We start from the raw sequence: 27,955 nt of genomic DNA on the forward strand, positions 1-27,955 counted from the left end.
GGAAATGGATAGGTTAAAGTTAGATATAGTGGGAATTAGTGAAGTTCGGTGGCAGGAGGAACAAGACTTCTGGTCAGGTGACTACAGGGTTATAAACACAAAATCAAATAGGGGTAATGCAGGAGTAGGTTTAATAATGAATAGGAAAATAGGAATGCGGGTAAGCTACTACAAACAGCATAGTGAACGCATTATTGTGGCCAAGATAGATACGAAGCCCACACCTACTACAGTAGTACAAGTTTATATGCCAACTAGCTCTGCAGATGATGAAGAAATTGAAGAAATGCACGATGAAATAAAAGAAATTATTCAGATAGTGAAGGGAGACGAAAATTTAATAGTAATGGGTGACTGGAATTCGAGTGTAGGAAAAGGGAGAGAAGGAAACATAGTAGGTGAATATGGATTGGGGCTAAGAAATGAAAGAGGAAGCCGCCTAGTAGAATTTTGCACAGAGCACAACTTAATCATAGCTAACACTTGGTTTGAGAATCATGAAAGAAGGTTGTATACGTGGAAGAACCCTGGAGATACTAAAAGGTATCAGATAGATTATATAATGGTAAGACAGAGATTTAGAAACCAGGTTTTAAGTTGTAAGACATTTCCAGGGGCAGATGTGAACTCTGACCACAATCTATTGGTTATGACCTGTAGATTAAAACTGAAGAAACTGCAAAAATGTGGGAAATTAAGGAGATGGGACCTGGATAAACTGAAAGAACCAGAGGTTGTACAGAGTTTCAGAGAGAGCGTAAGGGAACAATTGACAGGAATAGGGGAAAGAAATACAGTAGAAGAAGAATGGGTAGCTCTGAGGGATGTAGTAGTGAAGGCAGCAGAGAATAAAGTAGGTACAAAGACGAGGGCTGCTAGAAATCCTTGGGTAACAGAAGAAATATTGAATTTAATTGATGAAAGGAGAAAATATAAAAATGCAGTAAATGAAGCAGGCAAAAAGGAATACAAACGTCTCAAAAATGAGATCGACAGGAAGTGCAAAATGGCTAAACAGGGATAGCTAGAGGACAAATGTAAGGATGTAGAAGCTTATCTCACTAGGGGTAAGATAGATACTGCCTACAGGAAAATTAAAGAGACCTTTGGAGAGAAGAGAACCACGTGTATGAATATCAAGAGCTCAGATGGCAGCCCAGTTCTAAGCAAAGAAGGGAAGGCAGAAAGGTGGAAGGAGTATATAGAAGGTTTATACAAGGGCGATGTACTTGAGGACAATATTATGGAAATAGAAGAGGATGTAGATGAAGATGAAATGGGAGATACGATACTGCGTGAAGAGTTTGACAGAGCACTGAAAGACCTGAGTCGAAACAAGGCCCCCGGAGTAGACAACATTCCATTAGAACTACTGATGGCCTTGGGAGAGCCAGTCATGACAAAACTCTACCAGCTTGTGAGCAAGATGTATGAGACAGGCGAAATACCCTCAGACTTCATGAAGAATATAATAATTCCAATCCCAAAGAAAGCAGGTGCTGACAGATGTGAAAATTACTGAACTATCAGTTTAATAAGCCACGGCTGCAAAATACTAACGCGAATTCTTTACAGACGAATGGAAAAACTGGTAGATGCAGACCTCGGGGAGGATCAGTTTGGATTCCGTCGAAATGTTGGAACACGTGAGGCAATACTGACCTTACGACTTATCTTAGAAGAAAGATTAAGAAAAGGCAAACCTACGTTTCTAGCATTTGTAGACTTAGAGAAAGCTTTTGACAATGTTGACTGGAATACTCTTTTTCAAATTCTAAAGGTGGCAGGGATAAAATACAGGGAGCGAAAGGCTATTTATAATTTGTACAGAAACCAGATGGCAGTAATAAGACTCGAGGGGCATGAAAGGGAAGCAGTGGTTGGGAAAGGAGTGATACAGGGTTGTAGCCTCTCCCCGATGTTATTCAATCTGTATATTGAGCAAGCAGTAAAGGAAACAAAAGAAAAATTCGGAGTAGGTATTAAAATTCATGGAGAAGAAGTAAAAACTTTGAGGTTCGCCGATGACATTGTAATTCTGTCAGAGACAGCAAAGGACCTGGAAGAGCATTTGAACGGAATGGACAGTGTCTTGAAAGAAGGATATAAGATGAACATTAACAAAAGCAAAACGAGGATAATGGAATGTAGTCAAATTAAATCGGGTGATGCTGAGGGAATTAGGTTAGGAAATGAGACACTTAAAGTAGTAAAGGAGTTTTGCTATTTAGGAAGTAAAATAACTGATGATGGTCGAAGTAGAGAGGATATAAAATGTAGACTGGTAATGGCAAGGAAAGCGTTTCTGAAGAAGAGAAATTTGTTAACATCGAATATAGATTTATGTATCAGGAAGTCGTTTCTGAAAGTATTTGTTTGGAGTGTAGCCATGTATGGAAGTGAAACATGGACGATAACTAGTTTGGACAAGAAGAGAATAGAAGCTTTCGAAATGTGGTGCTACAGAAGAATACTGAAGATAAGGTGGATAGATCACGTAACTAATGAGGAGGTATTGAATAGGATTGGGGAGAAGAGAAGTTTGTGGCACAACTTGACTCGAAGAAGGGATCGGTTGGTAGGACATGTTTTGAGGCATCAAGGGATCACAAATTTAGCATTGGAGGGCAGCGTGGAGGGTAAAAATCATAGAGGGAGACCGAGAGATGAGTACACTAAGCAGATTCAGAAGGATGTAGGTTGCAGTAGGTACTGGGAGATGTAGCAGCTTGCACAGGATAGAGTAGCATGGAGAGCTGCATCAAACCAGTCTCAGGACTGAAGACAACAACAACAACATATTAAAATCACATTTCTGTTAAATTAATATTTCATTTCTACATGTAGTACAGCCACAGAATATTATTCTGAAAATATTATGAGAAGGAAAGTTGCTACTCACCATACAGCAGAAATGCTGAGTCACAGATAGGCACAACAAAAATACTCTCACATTTGGAGCTTTTGGCCATTAAGGCCTTCCTGAACAATACACACACACACACACACACACACACACACACACACGCACACACGCACACACACACACACACGCGCACACACACAAGCACATGACTCTGTGTCTGTGTGTGTGTGTGTGTGTGTGTGTGTGTGTGTGTGTATTGCTGATGAAGGTTTTAATGGTCGAAAGCTTTAACTGTGAGAGTCTTTTTGTTGTGCCTATCTGCGACTCAGCATCTCCGCTATATGGTGAGCAGCAACTTCCCTTCTCATAATATTGTTACATCCCTTCCTGGATTTTTCATTGTTGTTTGAATATTATTCTGAATGAGGTTAATGAATGGAGACAAATGAAATAGATGACTTACTAATGCTTCCATTATTTCCATAACTAGACTCTGTGTGTCATTTTTTAATATAAAAAGCTTACATTGCATTAGAACATTCTTTGCTGTATTAATAAAAGATTAATACGTTTGTGTATTTTCATTCAGTGCAGTCATTTCGGGTATATTTATTGGATTACGTGCCCAAAGAGAGAGTTGATGTGTATGTATCAGTATTAATTATTTGGCACTGTGAATCATGGTTATAATTCAAGACCATTACTATATTACTATTCAACACACCCTCACACACACACACACACACACACACACACACAGTTTATACGAAGAACATGCATCATTAGTAAATAGTTTTTAAATGCTACAAACCTACAGAGCATATGTTAATTTAGCAAGCTCTGGCAACAAGCACTCAATGTAAGCAAATATAAACTACTGGCGATGTAGGAGGCAAAAGACCTGATGTAGTTTGACTAAATTATCATAAACAATTGTTGCAATCATTAACAGCCACCAATATCTAGGGGTACCAAATTGGAGAAGTTGTGTGTTACATAATTACTTAAATGTAACCGTGAGGCAAGCAGATGACTGTCAGAGGTAATTAGAACAACACATAAAAAAGTGTAATACATCTACTTAGTAAATTCTGGACTGAGTGATTGTTGTATATTGCATTTTATCAAAAATGCAGATCAAAGCATGCAAATTAAGAATGTGATAATGTATTAATTGCTGCCACTGGTTGACAGGAAGACAAAGAAAAAAATGAAACAATTTTGGAAGGTGATTATCAACAGATGTCAAGTAATGCAAGTAATGTAGGAAATTCATGTTTGACGATAAGCCCCTTTCATTTTAAACCCAAATAATGACCAGTTTCAGTCATGGACCATCTTCAAGGATAAAGGTTATAATCGTTTAAGCCACAACATTATGTTTGTCATTACTTAAATCATGTTTAGAGCCTGCCATGAATACCAATGTACGACACAGGACTTTTAGAAGCAAACACACTATAATAAGTATACACAGAGCAGTACTGAAGAGAAGATCAGGACTGTAAGTATTATATTTCCAAAATATTGAACTCCTAAATATTTTGGAAAGTGTCATCCTCTACATGTTTTTAAGTAAAAACAAATTTAATGTTATGGCTTAAACCATTTTAACCCTTATCTGTAAAGATGGTCCATGTCTAAAATTGGTTGATAATTGGGTTTAAAATAAAAATGACTGATGGTCAAACATGCAGAAAGAAACATCCACATGGGAAAAATATATTAAAAACAAAGATTCCAAGACTTACCAAGCGGGAAAGCGCCGGCAGACAAGCACAATGAGCAAAACACACAAACACACACACAGAATTACTAGCTTTCACAACCAATGGTTGCTTCTTCAGGAAAGAGGGAAGGAGAGGGAAAGACGAAAGGATGTGGGTTTTAAGGGAGAGGGTAAGGAGTCATTCCAGTCCAGTGAGCGGAAAGACTTCCCTTAGGGGGAAAAAAGGATAGGTGTACACTCGTGCACACACACACATATCCATCCGCACATACACAGACACAAGCAGACATATTTAAAGCCAAAGAGTAAGGGCAGAGATGTCAGTCGAGGCAGAAGTACAGAGGCAAAGAAGTTGTTGAAAGACAGGTGAGGTATGAGCAGCGGCAACTTGAAATTAGCGGAGGTTGAGGAGGCCTGGCGGATATCGAGAAGAGAGGATATACTGAAGGGCGAGTTCCCATCTACGGAGTTTGGATAGGTTGGTGTTGGTGGGAAGTATCCAAATAACTCGGACGGTGTAACACTGTGCCAAGATGTGCTGGCCGTGCACCAAGGCATGTTTAGCCACAGGGTGATCCTCATTACCAACAAACACAGTCTGCCTGTGTCCATTCATGCGAATGGACAGTTTGTTGCTGGTCATTCCCACATAGAAAGCGTCACAGTGTAGGCAGGTCAGTTGGTAAATCACGTGGGTGTTTTCACACGTGGCTATCCCTTTGATCGTGTACACCTTCCGGGTTACAGGACTGTAGTAGGTGGTGGTGGGAGGGTGCATAGGACAGGTTTTACACTGGGGGCGGTTGCAAGGGTAGGAGCCAGAGGGTAGGGAAGGTGGTTTGGGGATTTCATAGGGATGAACCAAGAGGTTACGAAGGTTAGGTGGACGGCGGAAAGACACTCTTGGTGGAGTGGGGAGGATTTCATGAAGGATGGATCTCATTTCGGGGCAGGATTTTAGGAAGTCGTATCCCTGCTGGAGAGCCACATTCAGAGTCTGATCCAGTCCCGGGAAGTATCCTGTCACAAGTGGGGCACTTTTGGGGTTCTTCTGTGAGAGGTTCTGGGTTTGAGGGAATGAGGAAGTGGCTCTGGTTATCTGCTTCTGTACCAGGTCGGGAGGGTAGTTGCGGGATGCGAATGCTGTTTTCAGGTTGTTGGTGTAATGGTCGAGGGATTCAGGACTGGAGCAGATTCGTTTGCCACGAAGGCCTAGGCTGTAGGGAAGGGACCGTTTGATATGGAATGGGTGGCAGCTGTCATAATGGAGGTACTGTTGCTTGTTGGTGGGTTTGATGTGGACGGATGTGTGAAGCTGGCCATTTGACAGATGGAGGTCAACGTCAAGGAAAGTGGCATGGGATTTGGAGTAGGACCAGGTGAATCTGATGGAACCAAAGGAGTTGAGGTTGGAGAGGAAATTCTGGAGTTGTTCTTCACTGTGAGTCCAGATCATGAAGATGTCATCAATAAATCTGTACCAAACTTTGGGTTGGCAGGCTTGGGTAACCAAGAAGGCTTCCTCTAAGCGACCCATAAATAGGTTGGCATACGAGGGGGCCATCCTGGTACCCATGGCTGTTCCCTATAATTGTTGGTATGTCTGGCCTTCAAAAGTGAAGAAGTTGTGCGTCAGGATGAAGCTGGCTAAGGTGACGAGGAAAGAGGTTTTAGGTAGGGTGGCCAGTGATCGGCGTGAAAGGAAGTGCTACATTGCAGCGAGGCCCTGGACGTGCAGGATATTTGTGTATAGGGAAGTGGCATCAATGGTTACAAGGATGGTTTCTGGGGGTAACACACTGGGTACGGATTCCAGGCGTTCGAGAAAGTGGTTGGTATCTTTGATGAAGGATGGGAGACTGCATGTAATGGGTTGAAGGTGTTGATCTACGTAGGCAGAGATACGTTCTGTGGGGGCTTGGTAACCAGCTACAATGGGGCGGCCAGGATGTTTGGGTTTGTGAATTTTAGGAAGTAGGTAGAAGGTAGGAGTGCGAAGTGTCGGTGGGGTCAGGAGTTTGATGGAGTCAGGTGAAAGGTTTTGTAGGGGGCCTAAGGTTCTGAGGATTCCTTGAAGCTCCGCGTGGACATCAGGAATGGGATTACCTTGGCAAACTTTGTATGTAGAGTCGTCTGAAGGCTGACGCAGTCCCTCAGCCACATACTCCCAACGATCAAGTACCACGGTCGTGGAACCCTTGTCAGCCAGAAGAATGATGATGGATTGGTCAGCTTTCAGATCATGGATGGCCTGGGCTTCGGCTGTGGTGATGTTGGGAGTAGGATTAAGTTTTTTCAAGAAAGATTGAGAGGCAAGGCGGAAGTGAGAAATTCCTGGAAGGTTTGGAGAGGGTGATTTTGAGGAAGAGGAGGTGGGTCCTGCTGTGATGGAGGACGAAACTGTTCCAGGCAGGGTTCAATTTGGATAGTGTCGTGGGGAGTTGGATCATTAGGAGTGGGATCAGGATTATTTTTCTTCGTGGCAAATTGATATTTACAGTAGAGACTACGAGTGTAGGGCAGTAAATCTTTGACAAGGGCAGTTTGGTTGAACCTGGGAGTGGGGCTGAAGGTGAGGCCTTTGGATAGGACAGAGGTTTCGAATTGGGAGAGGGGTTTGGAGGAAAGGTTAACTACTGAATTGTGGTGTTGTGGTTCCAGATTGTGTTGACTAGAATTTTGAGGTGTTGGGGGGAGTGGAGCTGGAAGTGGGAGATTGAGTAGATGGGAGAGACTGGGTCTGTGTGCAATGAGAGGAGGTTGAGGTTTGTTGGAAAGGTTGTGGAGGGTGAGTGAGTTGCTTTTCCAGAGGTGGGAAACCAGGAGATTGGATAGTTTTTTGAGGTGGAGGGTGGCATGCTGTTCTAATTTGCGGTTGGCCTGTAGGAGGATGCTATGTACAGCTGGTGTGGATGTAGGAGAGGAAACATTGAGGACTTTGATTTGGGACAGGAGTTGACGGGTGTGTTCATTGGCTGAGTCGATGTATAGGTGAAGGATTAGGCGGGCGAGGGCTATGGATTGTGCTGTTTGGAACTGGTATAAGGACTGATGGAAAGAAGGATTTCAGCCAGAGATGGGAACTTTAAGTGTGAGGCCTTTGGGGGTAATCCCAAATGTCAGACAAGCCTGAGTAAATAAAATATGGGAGCGTAATCTGGCTAGGGTGAAGGCATGTTTGCGGAGGAAATGTAAATAAAATTTAATGGGGTCGTTGTAGGGATGTTGTGAGGTTGACATGGTATTAGAGGGTGGAAAGGGTAATATGAGGTTAAAGTGAAAGTAAATAGAAATTTATATAGGGAGAGATAAAGGTGTGAAAAAGTCGAAAAAGTGTTGGTTTGAGATGAGCTATGTTGATCCTGTGCTGAACTTAGGTTGGTGAACAACAATGGGTGCAAAGGTTAGGTAGTTATGTTGTCTCCAGATCACGTTAAAGGGTGAGGAAATTCAAGAAAATTTCGAAAAAAAGTTCTCGAAAAAAGTATCGAAAGAAAAAAAAATTTTCGATAAAAGTTTCGAAAAAAAAATTCCGAAAAAATAAAATACGAAAAAATTTTTCGAATAAAATCTCGAAAAATATGTGTGTAAATGTATTCAAAGGACTGGTTGTGAACTGGCAGGTTATGAGAATGAGGCTAACAATTCTTTGATGAAGAAATAATAACGTTTAAACCTGTGGGAAGCTGCTAAAAAATGATCGGTTATGTGGGAAAAACGGGAATGGAAATAAAACGAAAGTTGTTGGAAATAACTAAGATGGTTGTTTAATGGGTGAAAGGAACTGAAGCTGTGAAATAGTATTCACGAGTAACACGAAATGTTTGTAAACTTGGAACAATGGATGTTATAGCAGCGGTTATGTTGAAAAAGTTAAAAATTTTTAGGTTATGGTTTGGAAGTAAATTACGATCCATCATCATTCTTCTGGCTGAGTATGTGGCTGAGGTATTGCGTCTGCTTTCAGACAACTCTACATACAAAGTTTGCCAAGGTAATCCCATTCCTGATGTCCACGCGGAGCTTCAAGGAATCCTCAGAACCTTAGGCCCCCTACAAAACCTTTCACCTGACTCCATCAAACTCCTGACCCCACCGACACCTCGCACTCCTACCTTCTACCTACTTCCTAAAATTCACAAACCCAAACATCCTGGCCACCCCATTGTAGCTGGTTACCAAGCCTCCACAGAACGTATCTCTGCCTACGTAGATCAACACCTTCAACCCATTACATGCAGTCTCCCATCCTTCATCAAAGACACCAACCACTTTCTCGAATGCCTGGAATCCATACCCAGTCTGTTACCCCCAGAAACCATCCTTGTAACCATTGATGCCACTTCCCTATACACAAATATCCCGCACGTCCAGGACCTCGCTGCAATGGAGCACTTCCTTTCACGCCGATCACCTGCCACCCTACCTAAAACCTCTTTCTTCGTCACCTTAGCCAGCTTCATCCTGACGCACAACTTCTTCACTTTTGAAGGCCAGACATACCAACAATTAAAGGGAACAGCCATGGGTACCAGGATGGCCCCCTCGTATGCCAACCTACTTATGGGTCGCTTAGAGGAAGCCTTCTTGGTTACCCAAGCCTGCCAACCCAATGTTTGGTACAGATTTATTGACGACATCTTCATGATCTGGACTCACAGTGAAGAACAACTCCAGAATTTCCCCTCCAACCTCAACTCCTTTGTTTCCATCAGATTCGCCTGGTCCTACTCCAAATCCCATGCCACTTTCCTTGACGTTGACCTCCATCTGTCAAATGGCCAGCTTCACACATCCGTCCACATCAAACCCACCAACAAGCAACAGTACCCCCATTATGACAACTGCCACCCATTCCATATCAAACGGTCCCTTCCCTACAGCCTAGGCCTTCGTGGCAAACGAATCTGCTCCAGTCCTGAATCCCTCGACCATTACACCAACAACCTGAAGACAGCTTTCGCATCCCGCAACTACCCTCCTGACATGGTACAGAAGCAGATAACCGGAGCCACTTCCTCATCCCCTCAAACCCAGAACCTCTCACAGAAGAACCCCAAAAGTGCCCCACTTGTGACAGGATACTTCCCGGGACTGGATCAGACTCTGAATGTGGCTCTCCAGCAGGGATACAACTTCCTAAAATCCTGCCCCGAAATGAGATCCATCCTTCATGAAATCCTCCCCACTCCACCAAGAGTGTCTTTCCGCCGTCCACCTAACCTTCGTAACCTCTTGGTTCATCCCTATGAAATCCCCAAACCACCTTCCCTACCCTCTGGCTCCTACCCTTGCAACCGCCCCCGGTGTAAAACCTGTCCTATGCACCCTCCCACCACCACCTACTACAGTCCTGTAACCCAGAAGGTGTACATGATCGAAGGGAGAGCCACATGTGAAAGCACCCACGTGATTTACCAACTGACCTGCCTACACTGTGACGCTTTCTATGTGGGTGTGACCAGCAACAAACTGTCCATTCGCATGAATGGACACAGGCAGACAGTGTTTGTTGGTAATGATGATCACCCTGTGGCTAAACATGCCTTGGTGCACGGCCAGCACATCTTGGCACAGTGTTACACCGTCTGAGTAATTCTGTGTGTGTGTTTATGTGTTTTGTTCATTGTGCCTGTCTGCGGCGCTTTCCTGCTTGGTAAGTCTTGGAATCTTTGTTTTTAATATATATATATGTCTGTGTATGTGTGGATGGATATGTGTGTGTGTGTGCGAGTGTACACCTGTCCTTTTTTTGCCCCTAAGGGAAGTCTTTCCACTCCCGGGATTGGAATGACTCCTTACCCTCTCCCTTAAAACCCACATCCTTTCATCTTTCCCTCTCCTTCCTGAAGAAGCAACCATCAGTTGCGAAAGCTAGTAATTCTGTGTGTGTGTTTGTGTGTTTTGTTCATGTGCCTGTCTGCCGGCGCTTTCCCGCTTGGTAAGTCTTGGAATCTTTGTTTTTAATATATAAGAAATATGTCTATATTTATTTATGCAGCTGCTCACTGGTATCAATGCAGTACACTGTCCATGAAAATAAACATGCAAATATGGGAATGGAAGAATACAAACAATTTGCAGTAAAGTCATAAATAAAAATATACATAGACTGTGAATATTACTTATTGTAAAACTGATATAAGGAAAGTAACATATCCACGTAACATGCATTTCATGAATTGCATTACCAGTTTTTAAACATTCATTTACAGATCATTATTTATGTGAAATTAAGATCACTAATAAGTGTCTGTTTAACATTATTTTCTTTTCAGGTATGAATAGACAATATCTACAAGAAGGAAATGTATTGGTTCAAGAACAATTGGAGTGGCCCACAACTGTAAGAGAGAGAAATTTCAGTTGTAATCGTTGTCACAATACATACACTCGCCGGCACAACTTACTGCGCCACATACGATTTGAATGTGGTGTAGAGCCACAGTTCCAATGTCCTGTTTGCTATAAAAGGGCAAAGCATAAATTCCATCTGATTACACACATGAAAAGCCATAACAGAACAATATCTTTTGAATAAGGGGACTTCTCTGTACTATTTCAATTCACTGTATCTACTGCTGCAAATATTAAAAATTATAGTGCAGCAGGCAAATAATTCAGTTCAGTGCATACATGTACAGTGTGAAGAAAAATTTGTGCGCAGTTAGACATCACAGTGTGAATCCTCCCATACAAAGAATACAAAAATTCGTTACAAAATTTTGTCTTGTACATATTTTTGAGAAGAATAATCACAATTTGGCAATACTGTAGTCACATTCGCAACAAGTACCTTTATTCATAATGTTCTGACTGAGAATAACAAACTATTTAGGAATAAAGGAGACGACTTACCGAAAGGCAGAAGTACTGTGTCGTTGACAGATACACAAACAAAAGGTACAGAGCTTTACTTTGCTAGCTTTCAGAGTGAAATTCCTTTGTCAAGCTGTAAGAGAAATACACTCTCTCTCTCTCTCTCTCTCTCTCTCTCTCTCTCTCTCTCTCTCACACACACACACACACACACACACTTAAATGCACATGCCAGCCCCCCTACATTGTGCTCAGTTGACTAAGTTGATGGAGGTCATTTTAGCGGTTATCATGTACAAGTAGTTCGAATTCTTTAATAAAAAAAAAATGTGATGATTAGTTTTATTGACTATCACACTGTGAATGTTCCAGGCCCTGTCTGAAAACAATGATTTCTAGATATCTGTTGGCTGGAAATTGCTTTCTAAGCCAACAGTGTTTTAAAATTGGTGAAATAGAATGGAAGTATGCTAATAAACTTTGCATTCAAGATTTTATTATTGTTTCTGTCTCATGTCTAGAAATTAACTTTTCCGTAAATGACTGGAAAAATAGTACCTGGATAAGTCATGGAGTGAGAACAACAAGAAAGAAACTTAGATTTTCTAATATTAATGTGGTGCCTAAGGGAACAGTTTAAGAACTATCATGCTTATTACAAAGATATACTCTTAGAAATTAGATGTAAATATGTAGCCATGATGTTAAGAAACTCACATAACACTAGCATAGCTGTTTGAAAAGTTATAAATAGCTTTAGGTATTGTAAGAGCATATCAGCCAGTGATTTTACCATCAATTATGAAGAGAAGTTCCTCAAATAGCAATATCAAATTGCAAATATTTTTAATGAGTACTTTTCTTTCATTGGAAAATTCATCAATGCTGACTTTAACAATCTCCAGTATAAATATAAGGGCATTACAGCTAAACGAAGTATATGCTTGATCTCAACTAACAGCAAGGAAATAAAATACATAAGCAGGTCACTAAAAAATTCAAAGGGGTTTGATAGATTGTCTATCGACACATTAAAAAGGTGCACAGACAATTTGTCTCATGCCATTATTATTATTATTATTATTATTATTATTATTATTATTATTATAAATAATATTTTTATTATAGAATCAAGACTATTGAAAACAACATAAATTTGGTGTGAGTGTTTTTTGCAGAGGATGTTACATCAATTCTAGAACAATAATTGAATGTTTATATTCATTCTGTTATAAATATGGTAAGGAAATTTATGGTTGACTGTTAATAGTCTCGCAGTAAAGGAAACCACTCACTGAATAGTAGAAGCATTGAGTCATTGACAGACACACAATAAATCTCCAATACATACTCAAATCCTTAGGCCCATTCCAGAAGCTCATCCCTGCATCCATCTCCCTTCCCACCCCAATGACTCCCTGAACACCCACCTTCTACATGCTACCCAGGATCCATACACCTAACAATCTTGGATGCCCGATTGTAGTTGGTTACTGTGCTCCCTCTGAAAGGATCTCCATTCTTGTTAACCAACACCTCCAACAAATTCTTCATAGCCTATCATATCATAGATAGAAACGATTTCCTTCACTGATTCTCAAACATCCCCATCCCATTACCACGTGTATCCCTATGTCACTGCTGATGCTATCTCCCTATACACCAACATATTTCATGCTCATGGCCTTGCTGCTATTGCAGGCTACGCCTCCCAGTATCATCCTGACTCCAAACCCTCCACCTATTTCCTTATACACCTTACCAATTATATCCTCACTCACAAATACTTCTCTTACACCAGTATGTTATTTGGGCCATCTAAAGGAAACCTTCCTTACCTCCAAAAACTACAAACTCCTTATCTGGTTCAGATTCATTGATGATATCTTCACAATCTGGACCCAGGCTGAAGTCACCCTATCCTCATTTCTCCACAACCTCAATGGCTCCACCATATGCTTCACCTGTTCCTGCTTAGTCCAAAATTCCTGGGTGTTGATCTCCAAACACTGGTAATTCCTTCCATACATTTTTTCCATATCAAGCCCACTATCCACCAACAGTACATGCATTTTGACAGCTGTTACCACTTACACACGAAAAAAATCTCTTCCATATAGCTTGTACACCCGTGGAGAGCATATCTGCAGTGACAAAAATCTCCTTGCCGACTATGCTGGAGGTCTCACAAAGGCATTCACAGACACACACTACACCCAAAAGTAGTATGCAGACTGAGTTACCAAACTGTTTCCCCGCACACATTTAATGCTTTCACTACCATGAAGAACCAGCTGCAAAGGAGCACCCCACCTCATGACCCAGTACCACCCTGGACTGGAGCAACTGAACCACATCTCTCATTAGCACTTTGACTATCTGTTATCATGCCTGTAGATGAGGGACATCCTACTGATGATCCTTCTAGTCCTAAAGTGGTAGTTCACTGCCCACCCAATGTAGACAACATTTTGGTGCATCCCTATATCACTCTCACTCTCAAAATGTTTCCACAGGAGTCATGTCCCTGTGGAAAACTCAGGTGAGAGACCTACCTGATTTTCCAAGCCAGCAAATCCTAACTCTAGTCCTGTTATGGGCTTATACTATACTATCTGAGGCCCCTCGCCACCTCTGAAAGCAACCGTGTCATGCACCACTGCTGCTGCAATCTTTGCACAGCTTTGTATGTGGACATGACCACAAACCAGCTGTCCACCAGAATGAATAGCCATCACCAAACTGTGCCCAGTAACAGGATTTGGAGTAGCAATACTGACCTGGTACTCATAGACTTTCCCCACTAGCTCAACTCTTGATCACTCAAATGCTGAAAGTCTGAATGAGTGTAGGATGGTGTCTGCTCAAAGATGTGCATAACAACTCAATTTAGTTTGCACCAACGCACACACTTAGCCTTCACAAACTCAGTTATTAGTAATGGTGACCAGTTTGCCAGCTATGAAAATTATAAGTGCACTGACTCAGAATTGGCCCCTACAATTATAGTGGTAAAGTTAGTTGTTTTATTGTAGCACAAAACACACATTTACACAAAAAGGCCACAGTTACATTTAGTATTGTCCAGTAGTAATTTATTAGAGAAAAAAATACACTTTGATAGTTTAGTTAAGTTAGTCCATAATGGGCATCAGCTTGTCCAACAATCTATAGTTTTGATGACAGTAACATTCCACATTCTTGCTAATCACAATGCAGTTCAGTTATAATGATCCTTAATTTGGGTTACAGAATCACTCAAAAGTCTGTAAACATTACGTTCTTGAGTTTTGCAGATGTCAGCATATTTTCATGTACAGAATGTGCATGACTGTGGCATGAGCCAACACTGAGAAAGCACTCACTCAACATAGATCTTACTTGTGGGTTATCTAACTGAAAACTGGCAATTTTGGGAGATGTCCAACTACTTACAGATGGGTGTAAGAGTAAATGATTATTTTGTAAGCTACATAGTACTTCCAAAAATTAATGAATTACAAGAACTAGTGTGATTTTGAATTATAAAAGGTGTTGCTGGTTAGAAATCTAGAAAAATACATGGACACTATTATTCTTTTTGTTTGCATATAAAAAAAACTTTGTGTTCTGCCTTACGGCAGGTCTTGTCATGGGGGGAAGCCTCGTCAGAGAGGTCCACTGCACGAGTGTCTAGGGAAGTGATTCCAGTGGTGGTTTCCCATTGCCTTCCACTGATGATGATGAAACGATAATGAGGACAACACAACACCCAGACCCTAAGAAGAGAAAATCTCTGACCCAGCCAGGAATCGAACCCGGGCCCCTTGGCGTGACAAACCACCGCGCTGACCACTCAGCTATCGGGGCGGACTTTACATATATGAGTGCTGGCTGTATTGCAAATTAGGACAAATTACATTAAATTATTAATTAATGAGTTATTAATTGATGCAGTATGTTATTTTGTACAGAGTAATTAAAGTAACAAAAATATATAGTCAAAGTTCAGAATGTAACAATGTTGTGACAAAATCTGCTATGGAAAATGGAGCTGCTTATGAACTTGAATGCTAATTATCTCTTCAGTTAATTACTTTTTGATAGTGTAAAGACTTTTGTAATGAACATGTAATGCTTAGCTTTCAGTTGTTGTGAGTCAGTATATAGAATTATGCTGATTAGCTCACAATGTTTAGAAGTGTCAAACTATGGAGCTAACTTTAAAATTAATGGTAACTTTTAATTGACATACTCTATCACCAAACTAATGTTACTCATGGAATCAGCCTAGCCAAAATAATATCCAAACGATAAATTAAGATGGGGGAAAGCTTTATTACACTTTTGGAAAATCAGTACACATGCCACATTTTAATTATAAAACTGTTTTGAACACATTGTTGAAAATCAGACAACACAAAAAGAAGTTGTTAGCAGGGACCACAAACATCACAAATGGGGCTGACACACCTTGCTATATCACATGTTGACCACCCACCGGCACAACACATGGCTAGGCATATCACATGTGAATTCAGTAATTGCTGCACAACCATTATCATCTGCATCCTTCACCCCAGCACCAGCATCTCTGAACTACACAAATGGGAGACACATCTTTCATTCCCTTAGTAATCCTGGTCTCAATCTCTGCCAACCCACTTCACCCACACCCTCTACACTACAGTTTCCCCTTCCTCTGTCCTGTCATTCATTCTATTCCATGCCATCATGTCATCATCATTGTGCCCACATGAACTCACCAGCTCTGTAGCCCATGTATTCATATCCTTTCCCATACACTTGCTGCTGACTCCCCCTAACTTTCACTTCCCTATCCCACATACAAGGTGCATTCCTTTGAGCCACTGTTTACCACTCCCCCACTTCTCACCTCTTTTTACCTCTACCTATCCCAGCCAGAACAACCCCTCACACCATACCACCTGTAATATGAAATCCAGTTACACAGCACTTTTGAGGCTGAGTGTGGCTGTGCAGATCTGCAGCAAATGAAACATTACCTGCAGCAGTAATGTTGCAACATTTACTGAAGAGCAAAATTCAGATTAAAGGAAGAGCATAATGTTGAAGTTTTGTGTCTAAATGAAAGCTTTGATGATGATTTCACATTAATGGAATCCATAACAGATGTATAAAGGAACTGGTGAATGTGAGATATTGAATTTTTTAAAGCTATGCTAAGAGATTGAAGATCAACTGTGGTCCACAAGTAGCAGAAAAAAATAGCAAAGAATGGGATTTTGTTTGTTATGTTGAACATAAGAGCACCAACAACAATACGGTAAATAAAGATGTTGGTTGTAAGCTTCCTTTTTTCAACTAGCCACGTAATAATTTGGTGGAATGTGAGGACACTTTAAACTGTTATATGCTGCAGAAAAGTGACTTATCCAGCTGGTAGGATGACCTCTGTAAAATGTTACAGCCTTCTTTGCAATCTATTGGTATCATTATTAATTCACATTATCAGCAGAGGGGAGATGTTCATTTTCCACTGGGAAAGAAAGAGAGAGAGAGAGAGCGAGAGAGAGAGAGAGAGAGAGAGAGAGAGAGAGAGAGAGAGAGAGAGAGAGAGAAATCCATCAGTACATGCTCAGACTCTTGCTGGAACAGCAGTGAAATGGGATCTGCTGAAGACAGTATAGCAGCTGAATATAAATACAGTACACACATTACAGTTAATCACCTTAAAGGAAATGAGAGTACTAGTGGTAAAACTGTACCAGCTTTAGAGCAGCATAAACTTCCAATGAGCAAAATTCAACTTCCTTCCTTCCTTCCTTGATGTGGGGGTCCTACAACTGTCACTGCATCCCAAATCTCTTTCATCAAATGCTCAATTTCACCATTCTTCCCCACCCTCACCCATTCCCCTTCTCTCCACTCTCCATCACTTTTTGGATACCACTTAGCCACATTATCCGTGGTCTTCCTCTTCTTCTCCTTCCAGGAGGTTGCCAAAAAAGTACTCTCTTGAGCCATCTCCCTTTAACCATTCCTTTGGTATGCCCAAACCAACCTTATTCCAATGAGTGCAATAGTTGGTACAGTGCAGCAAAAACTGTCATTTCAATCAACTTTCTCAGAAAATATTATGCAGCCAGCAAATGGCTAAGCAGGAGGCAGAGGAACCATGAAAAACTGTCTTGCTTTTGTTATTGATGAAACAACATTTTACAAATCTGGCACAATTTCTGCAGATAAAGCAGATGCAGTTAACTTTCTAGACTGACAAGAAAGTGCCACTGTCAGGGAGCAGCTGTAGTGATGCTAATTCAGAGACTGTTTTGAGAGGAAACTGTTTTTCAGACCATGCATGTCCTAAAAATTCATAAACATCAGCCCATGGTTTTCTTTCAGGACTTTTAGGTGGCTTAAAGGGAACCAGAAACATGTGGAAATACTCACAACAAATAGCATATAGATGTTTTCAGTAAGGAACCTTATGTACATTCCGGTGAAAGAGAAATTATTTTGAATATATAATGATTTTGTCATTTTTAATCAATTTTTTTGTATTTTGTTAAATGCAGATTATTGTGCAATAGAATGTTACTTTTTAAAGACAATAGAATGTTACTTTTTAAAGATTTTGCTATGAGATATTCACTAGTCCAAGTAATTTTATTGTGGTCATTCTTATACCCCCTACGCTGCCTTCTTTAAAGAGAATGTAACACCTTTCTTCCAATGGTGGCTTTTCTGAAATTTCAAAAGCTAATAGTGCCTGACACATTAAAGATATATTTCAATAAATAACAAGTTCAGAATGCAGGACTTGCCAATTTTAATATCTGTATCCAAATATGAATAAATGATAATTTTTATTTCAGAGTGCATGTTTTAGATTTCAATGAGAAGCTTAAGCATTGCATCTGTGTAGCTCCACTCAAACAGTAAAAGCTTTCTAGTTCATTTTATCAAACAAAAGATAGATGATGTTAATAATTTGTCCCAATCTTGTAAACTATCATATGGTGCATTGTGCTAGAATGTAAATAGTTTAAGAGTAAAGGAGATGCTCACTGAATGGTAGAAGTGTTGAGACACTGACAGGCACATAGTAATGAATGCAAACTTGCTAGCTTTTGGACGAATTCTTTAATAAGCAGAGAACACATACATATATGCATGCACACTTTCACCCCCCCCCCCTCCCCCACACCCCCACCCCTCAACCCCACCCTCTCTCCCTGCCTACGTGCACACATCTAGCTGTGCAGTTACATTGTGCCTGCTGAACACAAAAAGCTGGGGTGGAAATTTAGCATGTGGAGAGGGATGAGGAGTTATGCCAGGCAAGGTGGGGAGATGGTGAAAGAGATGGGGTACAGGAGGAGTGGTTGGGGAGGGGTAGCTGATGGCTCGGAGGGAGGCAGCCAGTGTGTGGGATAGGACTGTGGGAGGGCGAGGCACAGGTATATGGGATAGGAATGAGACACAGGGGCCACAGAGCCAGTGAGTTCAAGCAGTGCACAATGATAATGACCTCTAGGCATGGACTGGAAAGGACAAAGGAAGAGGGTGGGCACACTATTTGGTGAGGGTCTCTTTTACTCCTAAGCTAATACAGTGAATTGTTTTAGCTGTTTCATGTCCCCATGTGATGTGGGAATATGATGTGCATTGAGTAGGTCCACCCATATTCTTTTTGGTCCATCTCTGCTTCTGTTATACTCCACAACTAAATTCAGAGTTCGCTATTAACTTGTCCCTTTCAACCACGTGTAGCACATAGCAACATCATGAAAGTGTGTTGCTTCACACCACTTTATCTACTACATTCAAACCTAGATTATATCACACTGACTGAAGGTACTACAAAGTTAGTTAGTTTCATGTTCCATGGATCATTTGCATGATAAATTGTAATCATGTGGTATGAGCCATTTTATACTAATATCACAAACTATTTTGTAAATATGGCTACATGCTGTTCGTTTACAATTGTTTGTTTGTTTGTTTGTGTGTGTGTGTGTGTGTGTGTGAGTGTGTGCATGCATGTTTTATTTAAAGTAAAAAGACATATGGATGTGGGTTGATAATACCCACCCCCCACTTTTACATATTACAATAATTGAAATTCTTCTACAGAATAGCAGAAGTTGTCAAACTTTTTCAGTTTATTTTCAAATTTATTTTGCTGTCTGTCAGATATTTTGTATCAGCAGGTAAGTGATCAAAAATTTTGGTTGCAGGATTGTGAACCCTTTTAGTGCTAAGGACAACCTTAATGTTGTAAATGAATGTAATTGTTCCTTTTGAACTGCAGTGGATTACTTACAATATACTTCACGAGGAAATAAATACTTTGAAGCAGTAGTCAGAATGCCCAACTCTTTAAACAGATGTCTACAAGATGATTATGGGTGAGCACCACATATTCTTACAGCACATTTTTGAGCAGTGAAGGCATTCTTTGTTAAAAATGAGTTACCCCAGAACATCATTTCAAACAGTCAAAAGTCCAGGATGGAATAACACCAATATCAAAAGGATAGATTGCTACGCATCACATAGAGGAAGCATGAAGTTGCAGACAGGCACAATGAAAGAGGGTGCTAAACATTTAAGCTTTCAGACAAAAAAGAAAATACATACACAAACACAACTAACATACACATGGTCTCCAGGCAGTGAGGCACCAGTAACTGGCAACAGTGACTGTGTATGCAAGCGAGAGCAAGTTGTGCTTTTGTGAATGCGTGTTTTCTATCTCGGAAGAAGGACCTTCTTTTCTGAAAGCTGAAATTTTAGCAGTCTTTTTCAAGGTGCCTGTCCATGACACAACATCTCCTCTTATGTAGTGAGTGGCAGTCTATCCTTTTGATATTGTTGTTAATTGACGATACTTGTCATACGTGTGGTTACAGTGTTGCCATATTGTCACTTTTTATGTCCTTATACTACCAAAAATATTCACAGGATGAAATTTTGCTACAGACATTTTTGTATTTCTGGTAAGCAACAAACAGAGCTGTGAAGTCAGCACATGATGTTTTCTACACCCTGAATATACTGGCAATCAACCTGCTGAAAGAGTATTGCAAGTTGCTAGAAAGCTTTATTAATTTGGATTTGGCTTTAGCTTACCAAAAAATTCTTTACAGTGAGTATTTCTTAAATGGAAAACCGAATGTCAGGAGAATATATCACTAGTATATGTGAGCAGTTAATGTATAATGGAAAGAGAAGGTGAAGTGGGTACTGTAAAATGATACCACAACACATAATTTCTGAGTGTCCATACTGCATTCACTCTGCATGCATTCCTGATACAGCCTTTTAACTTAGAAATGATGGTAGAGATGACTGCCATTCTTCTCCTCAGCACAAGTGAAGAGGCAGATCTATATGAAAAACCATGCTTCACTCTCATTCGGCTTTCTATTTTTTATTTGAAAATTATACTGACTGCCTTCCAGTGCTAACTTCATATGCCAATTATAACTGTAGCCAGTATTGTTATTGTATGAGTTGTATGATGTGTGTTTTGAGAACTATATATTCATGATTTTCTCACGGCTACAATACTGAGAATATTTTATAGATAACTAGGAATGTGTCACAGTTACTGTGTATTTATTGTTGAAACAAGAAACTGAATAAAGAAATATCTTTATATTTTTCTCTGGATTTCTTTAGTATTTGCTATGCCACATATTCTGTGCTGATATGGAGATCTAACGACTAATTCATTATGCTTCAACATTTGAGTATTTGCTTTGCAGAACTAAAGTGAGGAGAGGGATGCAAAACATATCAGAAAAGGAAATACAGAATACCATATTTCACAAAAGAATTCATTTGCTTAACTTCAATAATTGACCCACAAGTTCTGTGTGAAGCAATTCCCAAATATGTGGAAAAACCCTAAAAACATTTAAAATCATTTTCATTTACAAATGATTACAGACATTATCAAAAACATTGAATTGCAAACACATTAAAGATATAAAATAATTCCTAGAAAATCGTAGCCAACCACCATCAAACACTGTTTTATTGCTCTTTTAAACTATGCTTCAGATATACAGGGGTCAAAAATTACACAGAACACCCACACATTTTGTCATATTATTAATGATTTATATCAATTAGAGAGCTGAACACATCAAAAGGAGGATGCTGAGAACAAAGAGTAGTGTAGTGCTTCTAGCCAAATACTGGCTAAAATGTCCCAAAAAAATCCAGCAAATAACTGACATGTGACCATGACTGAACCACTCAAGTTGGAAAAGTGCCTTCTGTGTCCTATGGGCATGGAACATTACCACATTCCCATGAGTTAGCCACATATAGTATAACAGAAGCAGTTGATCCTGCACTTTGCACCCATTTATGGAAGTGCTTGAACATACCATTTGAGATCGTGGATGGGAAGTACAAAGTTTCCTTTTTTCTTATGTTATGTGTGTGAACAAAATGGTTTCTCTCAAATAATACCTGTTTGGTATACAGAAAACTAAATCTCATAAATATGCAGGGCCAGGAGAGTTAACATATGAAGTTACCTAAATAATGGGCAGCATGGTTCTTTACCATGTGCAATGCACATATTCCAACTGTATCAGGTGGATATTGGGAAATGTAATGTTCCATGGGAACATGTGCATGAAGGATGTTGGTATATAGGGATGTAACATCAATAGTGACAGACAAGGAATCTAGTTATGTTGTTTTTGTGGTCGTCAGTCCTGAGACTGGTTTGATGCAGCTCTCCATGCTACTCTATCCATTCCGCTCAATTTCTCTTCCAAGTCCTTTGCTGTCTCTGACAGAATTACAATGTCATCGGCGAACCTCAAAGTTATTACTTCTTCTCCATAAATTTTAATACCTACTCTGAATTTTTCTTTTGTTTCCTTCACTGCTTGCTCAATATACAGGTTGAATAACATCGGGGAGAGGCTACAACCCTGTCTCACTCCCTACCCATCCACTGCTTCCCTTTCATGCCACTCAACTCTTGTAATTGCCATTTGGTTTCTATACAAATTGTAAATAGCCTTTCGCTCCCTATACTTTATTGCTGTCACCTTCAGAATTTGAAAGAGAGTATTCCAGTCAACACTGTCAAAAACTTTCTCTAAGTCTACAAATGCTAGAAACATAGGTTTGCCTTTTCTTCATCAAGCTTCTAAGATAAGTCATAGGGTCAGTATTGCCTCACGTATTCCAATATTTCTACGGAACCCAAACTGATCTTCCCCTAGGTCAGCTTCTACTAGTTTTTCTTTCGTCTGTTCAAAATGTGGATTAGTATTTTGCAGCCGTGACTTATTAAACTGATAGTTTGGTAATTTTCACATCTGTTAACACATGCTTTCTTTGGGATTGGAATTATTATATTCTTTTTGAAGTCTGAGGGTATTTTGCCTGTCTCATACATCTTGCTCACCAGATGGTAGAGTTTTGTCAGGACTGGCTCTTCCAAGGCAGACAGTAGTTCTAATGGAATGTTGTCTACTCCCGGGGCCTTGTTTTGACTCAGGTCTCTCAGTGCTCTGTCAAACTCTTCACGCAGTACTGTATCTCCCATTTCATCTTCATCTACATCCTCTTCCATTTCCATAATATTGTCCTCAAGTACATCGTCCTTGTATAGACCCTCTATACACACCTTCCATCTGTCTGCTTTCCCTTCTTTGCTTAGAACTGGGTTTCAATCTCAGTTCTTGATGTTCATACAAGTGGTTCTCTTATTTACAAAGGTATCTTTAATTTTCCTGTAGGCAGTATCTATCTTACCGCTAGTGAGATAAGCCTCAACATCCTTACATTTGTCCTCTAGCCATCCCTGCTTAGCCATTTTGCACTTCCTGTCGATCTCATTTTTGAGATGTTTGTTTTCCATTTTGCCTGCTTCATTTACTGCATTTTTATATTTTCTCCTTTCATCAATTAAATTCAATATTTCTTCTGTTACCCAAGGATTTCTACTAGCTCTCATCTTTTTACCTACCTGATCCTCTGCTGCCTTCACTACTTCATCCCTCAAAGCTACCCATTCTTCTTCTACTGTATTTCTTTCCCCCATTCCTGTGAATTGTTCTCTTATGCTGTCCCTGAAACTCTGTACTACCTCTGTTTTAGTCAGGTTATCCAGGTCCCATCCCATCCCACCTTTTTGCAGTTTCTTCAGTTTTAATCTACAGTTCATAACCAATAGATTGTGGTCAGAGTCCACATCTGCCCTGGAAATGTCTTACAATTTAAAACCTGGTTTCTAAATCTCTGTCTTACCATTATATAGTCTATCTTATACCTTTCAGTATCTTCAGGCTTCTTCCATGTATACAATCTTCTTTTATGATTCTTGAAGCAAGTGTTAGCTATGATTAAGTTGTGCTCTGTGCAAAATTCTACCAGGCGGCTTCCTCTTTCATTTCTTAGCCCCAATCCATATTCACCTCCTACGTTTCCTTCTCTCCCTTTTACTATTACCGAATTCCAGTCACCCATGACTATTATATTTTTGTCTCCCTTCACTATCTGAATAATTTCTTTTATTTCCTCATACATTTCTTCAATTTCTTCGTCATCTGCAGAGCTAGTTGGCATATAAACTTGTACTACTGTAGTAGGTGTGGGCTTAGTGTCTATCTTGGCCACAATAATGCATTCACTATGCTGTTTGCAGTAGCTTACCCACACTTCTATTTTTTTTATTCATTATTAAACCTACTTCGGCATTACCCCTAGTCTAGTTATAATGGGACAGAAACATTGGATATGTGAAGGGGAAGCTACCGGTGTTCTGGTTGTAGAAAGGAGAACTTCAGAAACGTGGTTGGAGATGCAGTTGAAACAAGACATACTTTCTGTGGAAGAATTGCAGCCAGCCATGATAAGGCCATTAGAAATGATACAAGTTGGGTTTCTATAGTTTTTAGGAACCATTGATGGTATTTTTGTAGGATTTCTATTGCAAGGAGAGATACAGACTGGGATTCCAGTTTTAAGAGAGACCTAATGTGCTGAGATGTCATTGGAAGTCATGCTACATCTTTGGGATGACATATTGGAGAAAATTTTGTAGGTGGAGTTGTCAGAGGGATGATGGAGACTTTCAACCACAAATTCACTATGATTCCTGGCCACATTGGCAGAATCATAGTCAAAAGGAAAAAAAATGACAAGATTGTTTTTTGGTTATAAATAGCTATTCATTCTACAGTTGTGATGTCAGATTCAAATAGAAAACATTTAGACCTGACAGTTGAGACCAGGATGAATGTGAGAAATTCCGTTAAGATTAGCAGAGGAAAGTCGAGTGGAAGGGGGATGGGGGAGGGGGGGGGGGGGGATGGAGAATCACAGTTAGGAAGAGATTGGATTAGGATAAGTATTGACTCAGTGGTCATAAGGGTGGTTGTGAAGAAGGGCTTCCACTGGAAGGAATGAGAAAAATAAATGACGTTCTTGGTTCAGCTTGGTTAACTGTAGATTTGTTGCTGAATATAAGGTATTTTGAAAGTACTGAGAGTTCTTTTGGGATCAAGTTTGTGGAGTATAGATTGACAACAGTTGTTCAGAAAGTAGAAAGAGTGTTTAGGATAATGTGTTTTGTGAGGGATGAAGACAATTTTTGGAGGTGTGAGAGATCGAATAAGTCAGCATTATCCATGCTATCCTGGTGTTCCTTCTTCACCCAGAGCACTTTACCAGGTCTATGTTTCCACTTTTCACATGAAGTATCATGAGATAGCTTAAAAGCTTTAAAAAATAAAAAAAATAAAAAAAAATAAAACAGCCAGAATGAAAACACCACAGTAGGGATTTTCACAACTTTAATAAACTCAACAAGTACACATAACACAGATAAATTCTCCTTCACAATTTACATCTGTCTGCCAATGCTACAGCAGCTTTTTGGTTCTGTGACTGTATAAATCATGCAGTTTTGAAGTCAAGAACTGATCAAGCCATGCTCAGAGTGCATTTTCATCCACAAAGGAAGTTCCTTGAGGGTTGTTTGACAGAGAGCAGAAAAGATGAAAATCTTAGGGGGCAAAATCAGGGAAATAAGGTGGGTGTGGAATGACTTCCTAATCCAACTCCTGTACAGTGGTTTTTCTTTCCAGTCATCAGAATGTAGGCATGTAGGCAGGTGCTATCGTGGAGTAGCATTACTTTATGCACTCTTCCTGCTCACCGTTCTTGGACTGCATCTGCAAGACATCTCAGTTGTTAACAATAAATGTCAGCAGGGATGTTTACACGTTGGGGCAGCAGTTCATGGTACACCACACCATCGCTGTCCCACCAGATCCATAAAATTATCTTTGCGGATGCAAGCAGGTCTTTGTATGGGAAGATGTTGCTTTCTTTGGGCTCAATCATCCCTTTCTTTTCCTTACGTTAACATGAAGATACCATTTCTCATCATTGGTAATGATACAGAATAGGTATGGTTGGTGTTGTTCACCCACCAAATTTTTTGATTTTGGTTTTGAGCATGTGGTACCCATACATCTGACTTTTGAACCTTCCCCATTGCTTACAAATGTTGCATGATGGTGGAATGATCACAGGTCATCACATTTGCCATTTCAGTTATGTGAATCATTATGGTTAATATGTTTAAATGATCTTCACCCATCCCTGAAAGTCCTCCTGAACATGAAGAGTCACTAATGTTTAAAAATCCTCATTAAAACAAGAAAACCATTTTATTGCCCTGATCTGTCCAGTAGCATTACCCCAGACATGGCACAAATGTGTCTGGCTGCCTCTGATACTGTCACTTGTCCAGTGAACTCAAAAAGAAGAATACATCATAAATTTTCCAATTTTCCACTTGGTACTCCATTTTATAGCGTCCACAGATCCACTTACTACCTCCAAATGACAAAATGACAATGTGTAAACTCTGATAGCAAACAGTGAACTACAAATAAAAAATGGCAATGGATAAATAAACCCATAGCAACCAGAATATCAACATTCAAAACAAAAACACCATGAACTTATATAGCAACCTAATACATCAAAAATTGTTCAATGATTTCAACACTGTATACAACAAAAAAGTGATTGCAGGAGTTAGAAGGATGGTCTTGGGTGCTGCTAGTGGAAAGATATGACTGTCATACTAGAATACCTGAGGTGAAAAGTATAACTGAAATGCAAACTACATGAATGCTTAGGCAAAGGTATAATCAACCACAAACTGTATAAACTCTGTGGCAAAAATTATAATTAACTGCAAATTGCATAAACACTAAGTAGAATAGTATAATCAACTGCAAACATTGTAAGTACAAGTGAAGAATATAATTAACTGTAAATTACATAAGTTACTAAGGTGAACAGTATAAACAAATGTAAAATGCACTAACACGAGGATATAATTAACTACAAATTGCAAAAATCCTGTGACAATGATAATTGACAGGAAAGTAAGGGAAAGAAAAGTCAAAAGCTGTCGCACTAGCAAACAAAGAATGAAGAAAATGCTACATAGTTAGGCTCCTTGTTCCAGCTGCACACAAGACATACAAAGTGTATATGTCCCTTTAAGGGGTGTAAACAAAGAAACTAAGCACTTAAGCAGTAGTTGATTTGAGATCACAATGTAATCCACACACATATAACTTACTCATGTTTGATATTTGTGTTAACTCAGTCACATTTCTCAAATCTTTACTTAAAATACACTATTGTACATGTGTTTCAATCTATATTTTCAAGCAAAAGTGTTTGACAGCTTCATAGACCGCCAGAAGTTACCTATCAAAAGTGGAATATTTTTTCCGAGTTGTAGACAGATTTTTAGAGAAGAAATGAAGGGGAGAAACCATGTTGCCTTTGCGTTGCTGTAGTACTGCCCCCACAGTGATGTTGCTGGCATCTGTAGTGATGAATAACTCGGCCGACAGGCCGGGATGGGTGAGTCTCAAGGCGTGAGCTAAGGAAGTTTTTAGAGCCTTGAAGGCCTCCAGCATAGGTTTAGTCCAGAAAACTAGTTTAAGGCCTGAAGTCTGTTTGCTCGACAGCGAGTCTGTCAGCAAGGCCTGCATGGTAGCGGCAGAAGGCAGATGCCAACGGTAGTAATTTATTGTACCCAAGAAACGTCAGAGTTCTTTTGTAAGTAGCTGGAGGCAGCAGTGACGTGATGGCCTGCACGTGGGATTTGGGAGGCTGTATTCTGTCTGTGGAGATGGTGTAACCCAAAAATGTGACAAAAGATTGGCACAATTGGAATTTGTCCTTGTTGCCCTCAATGCCATTGGAGTTCAAGGTCTAGAGGACCTTGGATAAATGATTTTCATATTCCTCAGGCGAGTTGCTGAAAATGAGTATGTCATCCAATTATGCAAAGCAAACTCTAACTGTCTTCAGATTGAGTCCATGAAACGTTGCTATGTTTGTGCTGTGTTTTTCAGGCTGAAAGACATGAAGTTGTATTGGAACAAACTGAGGGGTGTGATAATAGCTGTATTTGGAATGTCTTCCAGTGCTATGGGAATCTGGTGATAGGCACGTTTACAGTCAATAACACTGAAGATTGTGGCACCCAATAACATATG

The sequence above is a fragment of the Schistocerca gregaria genome, chromosome 3 (genome assembly GCF_023897955.1).
Source record: "Schistocerca gregaria isolate iqSchGreg1 chromosome 3, iqSchGreg1.2, whole genome shotgun sequence".
Lineage (NCBI taxonomy): Eukaryota > Metazoa > Arthropoda > Insecta > Orthoptera > Acrididae > Schistocerca > Schistocerca gregaria.